This window comes from Canis lupus, chromosome 6, assembly GCF_011100685.1.
Source record: "Canis lupus familiaris isolate Mischka breed German Shepherd chromosome 6, alternate assembly UU_Cfam_GSD_1.0, whole genome shotgun sequence".
In the NCBI taxonomy this organism is placed as follows: Eukaryota; Metazoa; Chordata; class Mammalia; order Carnivora; family Canidae; genus Canis; species Canis lupus.
The window spans coordinates 77,962,443-77,968,438 of record NC_049227.1 but is presented as its reverse complement, the minus strand read 5'-3'; the positions used below and the strand labels follow the sequence as shown (position 1 = coordinate 77,968,438).

Sequence of the window (5,996 nt, the reverse complement as noted above, 5' to 3'; positions counted from 1 at the left end):
ATGTGCGATGACAGTGCTGTCTCTCCAGGGCCCGATCCCGGGCGCAGGTGGCTCTGGGCAGGACTTTCGGGGGGCGCCGGGGAGGGGGCTGCAGTCTGGGGGCGGCCTCAGCGGCGCCGGGACAGACCCCCCGGTGCAGGAGGGAAGCCAGCAGCTCCCCGGGCTGGGGCCAGCGGCCCGGGCAGTGCGATGGCCTTGGGGTGGCCTCGGGGTGGCCTCCACCTGTGCACACGTCTATTTTGTGTTGCCAGGGCCCCGGGGGGCGGGGGGGGAGAACTCCACCCAGAAGTGTCTAACCACCTTGTACTGAAAGAGTTTTCAGGATGGCAGCGTCCGTGGAAATGACCCGAGCAGCGAATAGGACACGAGGCCCCTGAGGTTTGGCGTCCCGCTCACTTGCTGCTGGCATCAGAGGGCTCCGGGTTCCAGAACCACCTCCCAGAAGCCCCACAGATGTCCCCCAAGGCCACGGAACTCTCTCCCGGGAGGAGGCCCAGCACTGCAGGCCCCGAGCCCAGGGCCCTCCCGGCGGCCTACTCAGGGTCCAGCGTCCTTCAGTCTGCCAGGAGCCGGTCCGGGCTCCGTACCAGAGCATCACCATCCAGGAGAAATGCAGCACAAGCCACGTGCGTGATTTAAATTTTCTAGCAATGACTTTTAAAATGTAAAAAGAAAAAAATAATAAAAATAATAAAAAATAAATAAATAAATAAAAAGTAAAACGAAACAGGTGACGTTAATGTTAATGCGTTTTATTGAACCCGATATGTTCAAAATATTAGCACTGCATCATGTAATCAACATAAAAAACTATTCATGAGATTGGTTTTTACATTTTTTTTCCTATATCAAGTTTTCAAAATCCCATATTATGGGCACATCTCAAGTCCGATGCTAAGTTTTTATGAGAAAGAGTCAATCTGTACTCAGATTTCATCGACTCGACAGTTGGAGAAGTAGATTCAGCTACCTGGGTTGTTACAAGCACACTTAAAAGTTTTCTAATAACTGAATTAGATTTTAAACTTAATTAAAATCTAAATGCAATTAGAAATCAGTTGTTCAGTCTCATTTGCCACATTTCAAATGCTCTGTCACTGTGTGTGTGGCTGGTAGCTGTGGAACTACGCTTCTAGAGGTCAGGGTGCAGACTTGCTTAGGACATCGAACTCTGTCCTCTAGATTTCTTTTTTTTTTTTTTTTTAAGATTTTATTTATGCATGAGAAGGAGAGAGAGGCAGAGACACAGGCAGAGGGAGAAGCAGGCTCCCTGCGGGGAGCCCGATGTGGGACTCGATCCCGGGACCCCGGGGTCACGCCCTGGGCTGAAGGAAGGAGCTCAACCACTGAGCCACCGGGGCTGCCCTGTCCTCTAGATTTCAATCCAGTAGAGGATTCAGGCCAAAAAAGCTAACAACGACAATATGGGAAGCCCTCTTGCCTACAGCAGTCGGGTCTACAGACTGGTTCATTTTTAGCCCATCTCATTAAGGAGGAGAGTCATAGAAAGGGTACCTAACGTTAACATTTTTTAAACTTAAAACATATAAAAGTACGTTCATTCGCCAATTTTATAGGGTATGGCCAAGCGGGTTTCTCTGAATAAGGATTTACTGGCTGGAGTTCTGTGTAACTTCTCTTGCATAAGTCAGACCCATTTTGCAGGAACAATAGTTTTCAAGAAATGGGGGAAAACTTCAGAGTTGGAAATGAAGGCCAAGATCAAGAGCCATAGGTTGTAGCTAAGGAAGAGGCTGGCTGTGGCCACTGGAGAAGTGACCCGGGCAGAGACCCGGAGCTCTGGTGGACGTGGCAGATGCGCTCCCTGTCTACCCCCTGTCATCGCCACTCCCTCCCCTGCCAAAGAGAAGTCTGGTTTTGTTCAGAAAGTGAGCAGAGATCCCTTGAGCTCATGGAAGCTGGCCCGTCTAGCCCAGACGGAGGGGATGAATCATGAATGGCTGAAATCTTTGCCAGTAATTCGCCAGGGGTAAGCATATGATTCAATTCTGGCCAATGAGACTTCAGGGAAACGTGCTGGAGAGTTCGCCAAAGACGTTCCTTCTCGATGGGAAGACGGAGCCTCAGGAGGGGAATGTCCTTGGCCGTCGCCCCTTTCTTCATGCTTGAAATGCAGTTCTGTGGGGGGGGGGGGGGGGATGTTGCAGCCACCGTCTTGTGACTGTGGGGAAATTAGCCTAAAGACATGCAAAAAAAAATTCCACTGCACTTGGCAGAGTGGAGGAAATAGCTTGGGCCCCACACGATGTGTCTGGGAAGTTCTGGTAACCAGGGATTTCTGTTATGTGAGATGATTGAACTTCTTTATCGATGAAGCCACTGTGGGTCAAGCTTTTTGTTATGGAAGGCGATTGCACCCTAAGCCCATGGTTTTGTTCTCCAGGTCACAGAGCACACCTCCCACGCGGGTCCCAGGTAGAGACGCTGCAGCATCTGACCGCCAATCACCCCAACACCCAGAAACCACCGTTTGTTAGGGAGTCTTTATTCTTCTCTCATTTTGGGAAAACAGCAAAGATGTGCTTTGTTCACGGACCTCAAGAGAGCTCCTCTACAGCGTGTCATAGGTCACGAGAACCCACTGAACCGTCCGCGATTCCCCTTTTCCTTTACAATCTCACCTAGTGATCCAGGTCCCTGAGGCTCATGTTCCCCATGACGCCTCTGAGATGCCCTCCAGCTGCAGGAGCCTCCTCCTGAAGACACGGAGTACTTCCTTCCTTGGTGCTCAGTCACATTCTCCTTACCTTCCGTAGCCTTAGCCCGCTGTGAATTGATTATCTGGATTATTATTATTACTGTATTTTATAAGAGCTGATTCTGATACAGATTCTTATGTTCCACACCAATATTTGACTCAATATTTTTTCCCTGTTTTTTTTTTTTTAAGATTTTATTTATTTATCAGAGAGAGAGAGAGAGAGAGAGAGAGAGGCAGAGACACAGGCAGAGGGAGAAGCAGGCTCCATGCAGGGAGCCCGAGGTGGGACTCGATCCCGGGACCCCGTGGTCACGCCCTGAGCTGAAGGCAGACGCTCAACCATGGAGCCGCCCACGTGGGGCCCCCTCTTCCCTGATCCTAAGACCCTTGCCCGTTTGGGATTTGTGATATTCTTAACCATTTGACTGATGCTTTCATTTTCCCCTATATTTCTTTCTTCTTTTATTCAGATGGCAAAGAACTTATTCTGAACCACTTTCCATTCCCTTCTTGAAACCTCTCTCTTCCCACACTTCTGAGGCCCAGGGACAAGAATCCTTCAAACACTCCTTGGGATCTCTGTCCACCACCCCCTCCCGTTCCCAAACTTGACAGCCTCTGAAGGCCTGGACAGAGGGAAGAAGCCTCTAGATGCATCTAGAAGCTTCTAGAGTTGGTTCAAAATGGGACCAGAGCTAGCGTGGGGGGTTCTGCTTGGGGCGGCCAGGAATTAAACCGCCTGAGTCCCCAGGGAGTGCTGGCAGTACAAACACAGGAAACCAGGGCCAATACCGGTTTCTAGAGGCAAACAGAGGGATCAAAGGTCAGCAGCTCTGCAGAAGCTGGAATGAGGTGGAGGCAGGCTGCAGAAGGAGCGAGGAGGGTCCTGGGCATTTCCAACAAGAGCCTGGAGTGGCCCCACTTCCATCATCGGTTGGAAGCCCGTGGCACACGAACGTGTCGCCCTGGCACATGCCAAAGAACGAGAGGACACTTCCTTTTGTAGCTTCTTCGCCTCCCAGCCTCCCATCTTTACAGTTAATTATGTCTGGTTATTCTATTTATTAAGCAAGGTCGATTCCCCCCACAGCCTCTGAGGACCGGGCTGTCCCAGAGTCAGCGGGCACCTTGCCAGGCCGCCTGCACATTTGCAGTTGAAGGACACTGTCGCTTAGGACACTTGCGAGGACTCCAGTAGCACGGTGGGCTCCAGTAGCGCGGTGGCGTCCCAAGGCTGCCTGCCTCCTAAGTGCTTCTAACAGGCCGGGTCGCAACAGGAAGTAGACAAGGAGGAAAAAATAAATGGAAGGCAGTAAAATGTGGACGGCGAAATGGTATCGAAAGAGGCTACTTGGAGAAACCAACAGGTCTGTGTGTAGGCCTAGCACAGCGGCCGGGTCACTGGGCAGCCCCGAGCCCAGCGGAGCCAGTGAAAGGCAACGGGCGGCGAGCAGCAGGCAGCAATGGCAGGCAGGAGGGAGGCCAGGCAGCTACCCAGGGATGGGGCTGCGACCTCGGAGCGTGAACACATGGGACCATGCCAACAAAGACTCGGGGCAAACGGGGGCACGAGACAGAAACGTGAACAGGGCTTCATATTTGCATAGATTCCAGATCAAAAAGACAGATTGGGTCATCAAGGAGAAAAGGAGGAAGATGGGAATGGATTTTTCAGTTCCATTGCTTAGAAAACTTCTGATTTTTTTTTTTTTTTTTTTACAAAGATGAGCTCAAAATGAGCCCGCAGGAGACCTTGCCACTGCAGCCCGCAGCTGTCAGAGTAAAGCAGGGTGAGGACTTCTGGAACCTCTAGGCCTGCTTCAACTCGCCGTGGGACTCCCTGAGGTCTTCGATTTCTGTTACTGGTGGCCCTGGACGGGGCTGAGTGGTGCAGTGACAGAGCGACAAGGCGGGACAAGGGAACATTCTAGCTCCCGGGGTCAACCTGGAAGACCTTGGTCGGTAAGGTGGGTTGTCACTGGCTGCAAAGACCATCCGTCCAGGTGCAGAGGTTGTTCTCCCGGGGCATCGTGATTGCTGCAACGGGTAAGACGAGGGTGTCGGCGCAGGAGGCCGGGACTCCCCGTGCGGGTACCGGGGCGCCTCTGCGGGGCGTGGGGCTGCTCAGGTGCCGTCTCAGCACTCCCCTGGCATGCAGCCTCCCGCCCCTCCCTTGACCGTCCGCCACAGCCTCTGGCCCATTTCCAGCTCTGGATGGTTTCCAGTCTCTGCACCTCGCCCTGGAGGGGCGTGCCCCGGTCTGCCAGGCGCCCATCTGCCCGGGTGCTCCCAGGCACCCTATGGCCTCCTAACGACTTCTCATCCACTGGCCGCACACTTTCCATACACCCTGCCTTCGAATGTGCTTGATTCTTCTAGTAAAGAGACGTTCCTGCTACGTCCGCCACGTCTCCTCCAACACAGACACGCCACTAGGACCTTTTGCTGATCTCTGTCCTTTGATCGTCTATGCTCCCACTGCCTTCTTCTCTGCAGCCGCTGGGAATCTCCCCTTTCCCCAAGCTCCACTCTCACCTTCGCCCCAGTCCTGGCCCCAGTCCTGGCCCCAGTCCCGGCCCCATCCCCGCTGTGCTCAGCAGATGACGTCACCTCTCCTGAAGGAATTGGGTCACCTGGAATCCTCTCCTTTTCATGGTCCTAGGTCTTTCCTCCATCTCTTCCGTTGGTTCTAAGCCACAGAAAATGCCTCCACTGCACGCAGGGCCCTCCTGACCTTCGCCTTGTCCCTCATTGCCCCAAACTCCCGTCTTCCCCATCAATCCCTCTACTCTCCTTGCTGTATGCATGGAAGGTCCTGAACCCTAGCTGCCTCAGATCACCCGAGGCACCTTATGAAAGTATGGATGAGCGCCCACCATTTATACTGAGTGGCTGGAGCTGGAGGGCATGGTGCTGAGTGAAGTCAGTCGGAGAAGGACAATCATCACACGGTGTCACTCCTCCGGGGAATGTAGGACATAGTGAAAGGGACTGTAAGGGAAGGAGGGAGACTGAGTGGGAAAAATCAGAGAAGGAGACAAACCATGAGGGCCTCCTGGTCCCGAGGGGTGCAGAAGAGGAGGTGGGGGTGGGGGATGGGCGGCGGGCACTGAGGGGGGCACGTGATGGGAAGAGCTGTATGTTGGCAAATTGACCTTAAATACAATTCTTTTGAAAGTATGGATACACTCAAGACAATTGAAGCAGGGCCTTGAAAAGATGTCACCATGATGTTCACGGCGACGTTACTTAGAATAGTCGGAAGGTGGAGGCG

The 5,996-nt window shown here is 52.9% G+C and overlaps 1 long non-coding RNA gene across 1 annotated transcript; it reads right to left on the bottom strand.

Annotated features, from left to right (window-relative positions):
* Positions 1-4,421: 4,421 nt before the first annotated feature.
* LOC119872377 lies at positions 4,422-5,561 on the bottom strand. The gene is made up of 2 exons (XR_005360484.1): positions 5,333-5,561; positions 4,422-4,759 (listed from the first exon to the last, which is right to left on the bottom strand). It is a non-coding gene; the product is annotated as an uncharacterized LOC119872377 (long non-coding RNA).
* Positions 5,562-5,996: the final 435 nt, after the last annotated feature.